The following is an 11,408-nucleotide window of genomic DNA, read 5'->3' as shown; positions in this document are numbered from 1 at the left end:
GCTGGCCAGCGTCTCTGCTCCGGACTTCTTGGAGCAGAGCCAGGCGTCTGCGACCACCCCTGCCTGAAGAAAGGACTATGGATTAAAAGGAGCAGGCAGAGCGGTACAAGAGGAAAAGGTGAAGAGGATTATTTTATTTTACTCTCGAGCTTGATGGACTTTTTAAACTTTAAGTGAAAGTGCGTCACAATTGAAAGTAAAAGATGGCGGCTAAACCTCCCCCTAAAACTCTTTGGAGTGGTGGATCTTCTCCGGTGCAACAATCATCATTACAGGCGTTGCACCCTCCTGATGTATTGACACCGAAGGACTTACGAGATGCTTTGGATAAACATGCCCAGGTACTTTTGGAATCAATCAACCAATCAATCGGTGATAAATTTGCACAGATGGAGGAGAAATTGGAGAAACTGGAGGAGAGAATGGAAGAGAGGATGGAACAGAAGTTCAGCGTGATGAAGGTAGACATTTTGTCTTCAGTGCATAAAGTGGCGGAATGTGTGGATGATTTGGATGAAAAAGTGGATGATTTGACTCAAAAGAATGCCATATTAGAAGCAAAAGTACGGGAGAATGAAGATTTAAGAGACAAAATGGAAAGGGAATTAAGTCTTGCTCAATATTACCAGATGCAGTTTGCTGTTAGAATCAGAGGCTTAAAAGAGAATATTAAGGAAGACTTAAAGCAGCTGGTTTCGGAGGCTCTCGAAGTGGTACTGAAACAGCCAGCATCTGAAATAAGAGAAGCTATGGATAAAGTGTTCTGTGTGAATTCATGGATTGCTAGGCAGAGAAAGCTACCTAGAGATGTGGTGGTCTACTTTGCAAAAAGAGAAATTAGAGATGAAGTTATACAAGCTGCCTATGATGCTAAAGTTGTGATTGCTGATCAAGAAGTCTTGGTTTTAAAAGAAATTCCTCCAAAGATTTTAAGGAAAAGGAAAGACTTCACATTTCTTGTGCAAGAGCTCAAGCAACGAGATATAAGGTTCAGATGGGAGATTCCAGATGGGCTGATGGTGATGCATGAAGGTAAAAGGTACCGGCTGATTACTGTGAAGCAAGCGCGTGATTTCTACAATAATGTTTTAAAAGCAACCCCATTAACACTTCTGGAAGCTGCAAAGGGATCTGGAGAAGGAGAACATCAAGAGGTTGAAGTAGAGGAAAATGGTGCTGGAGGAGATCAAGCTATAACTTCTTTGGATGATCCTAGAGAGCAAAGGGTAACGCGTGCTGCTTTAAAACGAGCAAAGAAAATAAAAGAACAAGACCAGCAAAAGTCTTCGGAATTTCCACAACGTACTCATAGCCAAGCAGTGGGAGGAGCACGGCCTAAAGAAGATAGTCCTATCAAAGCAGTGCTCCAAGAGCTTTGGGAGGATATGCATGGCAACTAAATTTTTAACTTGGAACGTTAATGGACTAAATTCACCACAGAAGAGGAGGAAAGTTTTTCAATATTTAAAACAATTTAAGATAGATGTTATATGCTTGCAAGAAACGCATATTAGAGTCTTGGATCAAAAGTATTTATTGAACTCAAGGTTGGGTACACAATTTGTTGCTTCTGCAATGAATAAGAAAAATGGAGTGGTTGTTTATGTTAAAAGTGCCTTAACAGCAGACTTAATTGAAGCAGATAAGCATGGAAGATACGTTATGATAGAGCTGCTGCTAGAAGGTAAAAAGACGCTTTTAGTTGGATTATATGCACCTAATCAACAACAAGCTGACTTTTTTAGTTTACTTCACACAAAGCTTACCCAGTTGGATTATAAATCTTTTATTTTTATGGGGGATTGGAATGGTGTTTTGGATGTACAGATGGACAAGGCTGGAGCTTTTAAGCGCATTCCAAGTCATGCTAGAGTGCCTAAATCTTTTTTTGAAATGAAGGATGACTTGGAACTGCGAGATATTTGGCGTGAGAGACATCTACAGGAAAAGGATTATACTTTCTATTCTGATAGACATCAATCTTTTTCGAGGATTGATTTTATTTTGTTGACTAATGATTTTTTTTTGAGGACTAAAAAGGTGAAGATTTGCGCAAGAATTATCTCTGATCATAGTCCAGTTTGGTTAGAGATTGATAAGGAGAAAAGGGACAGGCGCTCGTGGCGCGTAAATGAGAACTTATTTAGAAATCAGAGAAATGTGGAAGAATGTAAACAGCGGATGAAGGATTTTTTTTGAAATTAATATGAACAAGGGTACCTCTATGGATATGGTTTGGGATGCTAGCAAGGCCTACATGAGAGGGGTGTTGATATATATGAATAATAAACATAGACGTGCTGTGGAAGCTAGAAGGAAAGAACTGGAGAATGAAATAAAGGAAAAAGAAAAGGCTTTGATTTTGAACTCAGAGGATGTGAAGATTAAGGAGGCTATTAAATTGTTAAGAGGACAATTTGATAAACTAATGGCTGACCAAGTGGCAACCAATCTGCGGTTTGCCAGGCATAATACTTTTTGCAACGCTAATAAACCAGGCAGATGGTTAGCTTATAGATTGAGGAAAAAACAAAGGGCTTCTAATATTGATAAGATTGAGCATAAAGGAAGGGTTGTGTTTCAACAGGACCTTATCAAGGACGCATTTGTGGATTTTTACTCTAAATTATATGCTAAGGAGACAATTAATGAAAAAGACATTGGTATATATTTGGAGAATGCTAGCATCCCGGTTCTTACGCAAGTACAAAAAGAGGGGATTAATCAATTGATTACAGAAGAAGAAATTTTTACAGCAATTAAGGAACTGAAGGTGGATAAAGCACCAGGTACGGATGGTTTGACTGCGGCCTATTACAAAAATTTGCAATTAGAGATGATAAAACCGTTAAAGGAACTATTCCAGACAATCCAGAGGGGGGGAAAGGTGCCACCGTCTTGGAGAACAGCTTTTATTTCCCTGATTCCGAAGGAAGACCAAGATGCGACTCAAGTTAAAAATTACAGACCGATATCGCTTTTAAATACAGATTACAAGATATTTGCTAAGGTTTTGGCTAATAGACTGATGAGGGTTCTGCAACAGGTGATTCATGGGGACCAAACGGGGTTTATTAGTGGTAGGCAAATGAAAAATAATGTGAGGCATATAGTTGATGTGTTAGAGTTTTTGGAAAGGAACAACCAGATCTCTGCGGCGCTAATTTTTTTAGATGCTGAAAAAGCTTTTGATCAATTGAATTGGCAATTTTTGTTGAAAGTTTTAGACAAAATGGATTTTGGGGAAAATTTTTTGCAACCGATTAGGGCATTATATCAAAAACAAACTGCCCGAATTATAGTTAATAATAGCCTGACAGAGGCATGTAATATTGAGAAGGGCACAAGGCAAGGGTGTCCGTTATCGCCCTTGTTATTTGTGTTAACATTAGAGATATTATTGGTTAAAATACGGAATTCGGAAAAAATTAAGGGGATACAAATTAGAGATCAGGATTATAGATTGAGAGCATTCGCAGATGATCTGGTTGTTACAGTGACCCAGCCAGAGAACTCTGTTGTGGACCTGATGGAGATAATAACACAATATGGGAAGGTTTCTGGATTTAAAGTTAATATACAGAAAACCAAAATTTTGGCCAGAAATATGACAGTTTCGCAAAAGGCTCTCTTAGAAGGATTAACTGGATTTGAGATTGTTAAAAGGGTTAAATATTTGGGGGTGATTCTGTCGCCCTCTAATACAAAGCTATATAAAAATAATTATGAAAAACTATGGGGGAAAGTTCAAAAAGAATTGGAGACTTGGGAAAAATTGCAATTGTCTTTATTGGGACGGATTGCAGCAGTGAAAATGAATGTCCTGCCTAAATTTTTATTTTTATTTCAAATGATACCTATTCTTAAGAAAGACTCTAATTTGGAGGAATGGCAGCGAGGTATCAATAAATTTGTCTGGGCAGGGAAAAAGCCACGAGTTAAACTTAAGATTATGCAGGATACTCGTGAGAGAGGTGGCCTTAAAATGCCCAATTTTAAACTATATTATGAAGCTGCTGCATTAGTAGGAATAAGTGATTGGATTAATTTGACACAAGAGAGATTATTAAATCTTGAGGGCCATGATTTGTTGTTTGGCTGGCATGCATATTTGTTGTATGATAAGAAGGTAGACAATGTGTTTAGAGTGCATATTTTAAGACAGGCATTGCTGAGAGTTTGGAAGAAGTATAGACATAAGCTAGATTGCAAGATACCACTGTGGGCAATTCCAAAACATGCAATAGAAAATATACATGCTGGTTTCAAACATGATGTGACTACATATAAGGAGATCCTAAGTTTGGAAAGAAATGTCTGGTGTTTGAAATCATATAGCCTCTTGCGAGAAGAGAAGGTTGTTCAAAACTGGTTTCAATATACTCAGTTACGGGCCAGGTGGAAAGAAGACCAGAAAAATGGTTTTACAATGACTGATGAAAATTTGATAAAGCAAATTAGAAATCAGGGTCCAGCACATATCAAACGGATATATCTTGCATTGATAGAGATTGACTCAGAAACAGAGCTTGTTAAGGATTGTATGATAAAATGGGCCCAAAACATCCAGGAAGTTATCACAATGGACACGTGGGAAAAGATTTGGGTGAGGAACGTAAAATTTACACAAGCTCAAAATCTAAGAGAGAATTTTTACAAAATGTTTTACAGATGGCATTTAGATCCTAAAAAGCTTGCAAGTATGTATCCGAATTATCAGCCTAAATGTTGGAGGTGCGGTGATGAAGATGCAACATATTTTCACATATGGTGGACATGTAAAAAGGTTAAGGCTTTTTGGATAAAAGTCTGGTGGAACATGCAGAAGATTTTTAAACAGAGGATAAAGTTTTGTCCGCAACTTTTTTTGTTGGGAATAATTACAGATGCTACAGTTGTGGACACCAAGCTGATGTTGAATTTAATTACGGCAGCAAGACTTTTGATAGGTCAGTATTGGAAGAAAGAGGAACTGCCGACCATAGAAGAGTGGACTTTAAAGGTTTCCGACCTGGCAGAGATGGCGAAGATTTCGGCCTATTTGAAAGATCACTCGCAAGAACGCTATATTATGGAATGGAGAAAATGGATTGAGTTTATCCAGAACAAGTATAGGGTTAAGAAGTTTTATGTAGCATTTGAATAGGTCTTCTTTCTTTTTTTTTCCTTTTTTTCTTTTGGTTTCTTTATATATATTTAATATTACTAAGGCTTGTTTTATCCTATATAAGCTAGAGAGTGATGGATTTTAGAGTTTATAGTTGTTAGTATATGATTGTTTATGATTGCTTTTTATATATATACCTTGTATTTAGCTCTGGGAAGTCGGGGGGGAGGGGGGAGGGGGGAGAGGTAGGGGGGGGAGAAGGGAGGGGGAGGGGGGTTTTAAAGGAAAATTGTATGTTAAAACTTTTCAATAAAATAAATAAATAAATAAATTTTTGAAAATAATTAAGGAGCCCTGGCAGAGAAGAGAAAGAACAGAAAATGTCTCCCATGTTTATAGAAATGCTGACACTTTCTTTTTTTCTTCTTTCTCAAAATCTGTGACTGATTCTTAAGCAATGTTGTTTTAGAAATGAAACATTATCTTCTATACATTTTTTTCCCTCACATCTCCCCACCAAGGGGGAGACTACAAAACTATCAGCCTCTTGGTCCTGCTCTCACCCCACAAGCCATCAAAGCCTAACAAGGAGGCCCCTAAAAACAAAGGAGATCACAATAGGAATGCGAATAAAACTGGAGATCCTGTGCTCAAAACCACAATCCTTTTCTTCTCAACTCAGTATTCCTACAGCTCTTCCGCAGGAAAGTCACCTGCAAGACAGAACAGCCTTCACAGGGGCTGATCCATGATGGCCAAAAGTTGGGAGTTTTCCTTCTTATCTGCAAATAGCTTTAGAGTCCTGGTTAAACAGATATTTGTAATCCAAAGAGTTCAAAAAATTTTTTTCTAAAGTTTATAATTCTCTTTGTCTGCAGCCCAGATTTTTGTCACAGATTTTTTTTTGTCACAGCTGTTCTTTGTTATTAAAGCTTTGAAGATCACAAACACAGATTAGCTTTTCCCAGGTTTTGGCAAGTTCTCTATGGAGATCATAACTGTCATAATCTTCAACCACCACGAGGTGTCAGCATCTATTTAGTTTTCAATAAGAACAATGGTTTTTAAAATGAGTCTTAACCACTCAACAATTTTAAACTTGTCCAAAATTAAATTTTAGCTTTCAAGTTTATACATTTATTTCACTATCATATATTTTCATGGAAATTTTAATTAGCGGCTTCTGTTAGTATAAAGGTGGGGAAGAAGTCCCCCTCCTTCACTTTTGGAGGTACCGATATTTTGCTTTCTGGGGATCTTTTCCAGGAAATTAAGTGTGGAATGGAAAAGGGAAAATCAGATTCCTCACCCAATTTCAAGCACACTCTTTACTGTTGTGCTGGTTAGTTCTTTTGGACTTCAGTTGCAAGTATCTTGGGCTGATAGGTGAAATACAGCCTTTCTCCTGCTGGGTTAGGTTTTCCCCAAGATGAACGGACCACCCACCCTCATTCCAGAGTCACCAAGGCATCCTTTTCTTTGCCCTCTCTCCGGGGTGGCTTGGACCCACTAGGGTAATCAGGAAGGATGAAAAATAGCCGTAGGTGTGCAGCAGTCCGCAAGCCTAATAAAATGTCATACTTCCATCGAATTTAAGACTCGGGCAGATAGAAACACAACAAATAAATTAAGCCTAATTTCAGCTCACATCACAGGCACAGAGAGGCTGGACTGATGTATGATTAAAACTGTAATTTTAAATTTATAATGAAGAGGGAAGGAAAGCTGAGGAAAATAGATTGGTCATAAGAGATGCAGAATGCACAAGAGATAGATTACAAGTTAACAATTGTACTGTGTTAGAAACCCACTGTTATGTGTGGAGTCCTTATCACTGAACAAGAATTGGGAAATGAGCTTTACTTTTTATTATTAAATTCATTTATTTATTAAACTATAATAGCTGCCCATCACGCCGTTTGAGACAACTTTGAGCGACTTGCCTTGCCATAATTTTCATGGCAACATTGAAAATACCCACTTTTTTCCCTTGTCAAAAGCTACTGACAATTTTAACATAACACATTTTTTTTTTATTGAAAAGTTTTAAAAATACAGTTTTCCTTTAAAAAAACCCCCTCCCTCCTCCCCTCCCTACCTCCCCCCTTCCCCCCCCTCCCCCCCTCCCTCCTCCCCCCCCACCTCCCCCTAACCCCCCCCCCCCCGGACTTCCCAGAGCTAAATACAAGGTATATATATATAAAAAAGCAATCATAAACAACCATATACTAACAACTATAAATTCTAAAATCCATCACTCTCTAACTTATATAGGATCAAACAAAACTTAACATTATTAAATATATATAGAAGACAAAATAAAAAAAGAAAAAAGAAAACGAAAGAAGACTTATTCAAATGCTAGATAAAACTTCTTGACCCTATACTTATTCTGGATAAACTCAATCCATTTTCTCCATTCCATAATATAATGTTCTTGCGAGTAATCTTTCAAATAGGCCGAAATCTTCGCCATCTCTGCCAAGTCGGAAACCTTTAAAATCCACTCTTGTATAGTCGGCAGTTCCTCTTTCTTCCAATATTGACCTATCAAAAGTCTTGCTGCCGTAACTAAATTCAACATCAACTTAGAGTCCACAACTGTAGCGTCAACAATTATTCCCAACAAAAAAAATTGCGGACAAAACTTTATCCTCCGTTTAAAAATCTTCTGCATATTCCACCAGACTTTTATCCAAAAAGCCTTGACCTTTTTACATGTCCACCATATGTGAAAATATGTTGCCTCTTCATCACCACACCTCCAACATTTAGGCTGATAATTCGGATACATACTTGCAAGCTTTTTAGGATCTAGATGCCATCTATAAAACATTTTGTAAAAGTTCTCTCTTAAACTTTGAGCTTGAGTGAATTTTACATTCCTCACCCAGATCTTTTCCCACGTGTCCATTGTAATAACTTCCTGAATGTTTTGGGCCCATTTTATCATACAATCCTTAACAAGCTCTGTTTCTGAATCGATCTCTATCAATGCAAGATATATCCGTTTAATATGTGCTGGTCCTTGATTTCTAATTTGCTTTATCAAATTTTCATCAGTCGTTGCAAATCCATTTTTTTGATCTTCTTTCCACCTGGCCTGTAACTGAATATACTGAAACCAAGTCTGAACAACCTTCTCTTCTCGCAAGAAACTATATGATTTCAAGCACCAAATATTCCTTTCCAAACTTAAAATTTCCTTGTAAGTCGTCTCATCATGTTTGAAACCAGCATGTATATTTTCTATTGCGTGTTTTGGGATTGCCCACAATGGTATCTTGCTGCTTAACTTATGTCTATACTTCTTCCAAACTCTCAGCAATGCCTGTCTTAAAATATGCATCCTAAACACAGTATCTACCTTCTTATCATACAGCAAATATGCATGCCAGCCAAACAACAGATCATGGCCCTCAAGATTTAATAACCTCAATTGTGTCAAATTAATCCAATCACTTATTCCTACTAGTGCAGCAGCTTCATAATATAATTTAAAATTAGGCATTTTAAGGCCACCTCTCTCACGAGTATCCTGCATAATCTTAAGTTTAACTCGTGGCTTTTTCCCTGCCCACACAAATTTATTGATACCACGCTGCCATTCCTCCAAGTTAGAACATAACACATTTTTAAAAATCAAACATTATCTACTGTGGGGGAGGCCTAGGGATATCTACAGCAGCCAAGCCCTGTGCTAGGCGAAGAGTTTTCCCTAAACCTGAGGTAGCCAGTGTTCCGCTTAATTATTCAATTAATGGCTGCCTCAAGGGAGAGCAGCAGAATGCGGGTAGTTACAGAAATCAGTACCACTTGACATCCGCTGCAACATGCAAATGTAATTGCAAGGCCATGACATTTGTATCTTGAGGACCTCTTGTATGGTGGCTAAGGAATTCTGGGGCTCAAAATCTGGAGGAAAACAAGACAGAAGATTGAAATTTCAGATGTTGGAATTACATATTCAAAAACACCACGCAAAAGCCTATTTCATGAATTCCAGTACTTCTGCAAAAGGAAATATCCAGAACGTTCTACTGATAATCAGAGAGGTAATTAATCATTTTCCTTTTCTCTCCACCTACAATCCTGAGAAATATTTCAATTTCTCACCTACACTTTCAATGGGACATCAAAATGAAACTCAAGCCTTCTCTAAAACTCTTCTACTTTTGCCTCATACAGATTTCTTTGTGAGCAATAAGGGAGGATATATGAGTGAAATTACATGCACGGACTGGATATTTGAAAGGTTTCTCCCCTGTGTGAATCCTCTGGTGTCTAATGAGATGAGACTTTCTAATGAAACTTTTTCCACAATCTGCACATTCAAAGGGACATTTGAAAGGTTTCTCCCTCGTATGAGAACTCTGTTGTACTACTAGGTTGGAATTCTGACTGAAACCTTTACTACAATCAGGACATTAAAAAGGATTCTTTCCTGTCCTCTGCTGTGTTAACAGGGTGGAACTGTTACTGAAACCTTTACCATAGTCAGGACATTCAAAGGATTTCTCTCCTGAGTGAGTCCTCTGGTGTATCACCAGGGTGGAATTCTGGCTGAAAGTTTTCCCACAATCAGGACATTCAAAGGGTTTCTCTCCTGTGTGAGTCCTCTGGTGTTTCACAAGCTTGGAATTATAACTGAAACGTTTCCCACAATCAGGACATTCAAAGGGTTTCTCTCCTGTGTGAGTCCTCTGGTGTTTCACTAGGGAGGAATTGTGGCTGAAACTTTTTTCACAATCAGGACATTTAAAGGGTTTCTCTCCTGTGTGAGTCCTATGGTGTGTCACCAGGTTGGAATTCTGACTGAAACATTTACCACAATCACGACATTCAAAGGGTTTCTCTCCTGTGTGAGTCCTCTGGTGTGTTACCAGGCTGGAATTGTTACTGAAACTTTTCCCACAATCAGGACATTCAAAAGGTTTCTCTTCTGTGTGAGTCCTTTGGTGTGTCACCAGGCTGGAAATACGACTGAAACTTTTCCCACAATCAGGACATTCAAAGGGTTTTTCTCCTGTGTGAGTCCTCTGGTGTCTTACCAGACTGGAACTGTCACTGAAACCTTTACCACAATCAGGACATTCAAAGGGTTTCTCTCCTGTGTGAGTCCTCTGGTGTTTCACCAGACTGGAACTGTCACTGAAACCTTTACCACAATCAGGACATTCAAAGGGTTTCTCTCCTGTGTGAGTCCTCTGGTGTATCACCAGGTGGGAATTGTTACTGAAACTTTTCCCACAATCAGGACATTCAAAGGGTTTCTCTCCTGTGTGAGTCCTCTGGTGTGTTATAAGGCTGGAATTGTTACTGAAACCTTTTCCACATTCAGGACATTCAAAGGGTTTCTCTCCTGTGTGAGTCCTGTGGTGTGTTACCAGGCTGGAATTGTTATTGAAACATTTCCCACAATCAGGACATTCAAAAGGTTTCTCTCCTGTGTGAATCCTCTCGTGTATGACCAGGTGGGCATTCTTACTGAAACTTTTACCACAATCAGGACATTCAAAGGGTTTCCCTCCTGTGTGAGTCCTCTTGTGTTGCAACAGGCTGGAATTGTAATTGAAACCTTTACCACAATCAGGACATTCAAAGGGTATCTCTCCTGTGTGAGTCCTCTGGTGTGTCACCAGGGAGGAATTGTGGCTGAAACTTTTTTCACAATCAGGACATTCAAAGGGTTTCTCTCCTGTGTGAGTCCTATGGTGTGTCACCAGGTTGGAATTCTGACTGAAACATTTACCACAATCACGACATTCAAAGGGTTTCTCTCCTGTGTGAGTCCTCTGGTCTGTTACCAGGCTGGAATTGTTACTGAAACTTTTCCCACAATCAGGACATTCAAAAGGTTTCTCTCCTGTGTGAGTCATTTGGTGTGTCACCAGGCTGGAAATACGACTGAAACTTTTCCCACAATCAGGACATTCAAAGGGTTTTTCTCCTGTGTGAGTCCTCTGGTGTGTTACCAGGTTGGAATTGTTACTGAAACTTTTCCCACAATCAGGACATTCAAAAGGTTTCTCTCCTGTGTGAGTCCTCTGGTGTTTCACCAGACTGGAACTGTCACTGAATCCTTTACCACAATCAGGACATTCAAAGGGTTTCTCTCCTGTGTGAGTCCTCTTGTGTATCACCAGGTGGGAATTGTTACTGAAACTTTTCCCACAATCAGGACATTCAAAGGGTTTCTCTCCTGTGTGAGTCCTCTGGTGTGTTATAAGGCTGGAATTGTTACTGAAACTTTTCCCACAATCAGGACATTCAAAAGGTTTCTCTCCTGTGTGAGTCCTCT

The sequence above is a fragment of the Vipera ursinii genome (genome assembly GCF_947247035.1).
Source record: "Vipera ursinii genome assembly, chromosome: 2".
Taxonomy (NCBI): Eukaryota; Metazoa; Chordata; class Lepidosauria; order Squamata; family Viperidae; genus Vipera; species Vipera ursinii.
The sequence above is the reverse complement of the archived record's forward strand: the minus strand, read 5'-3'. Positions refer to the sequence as shown.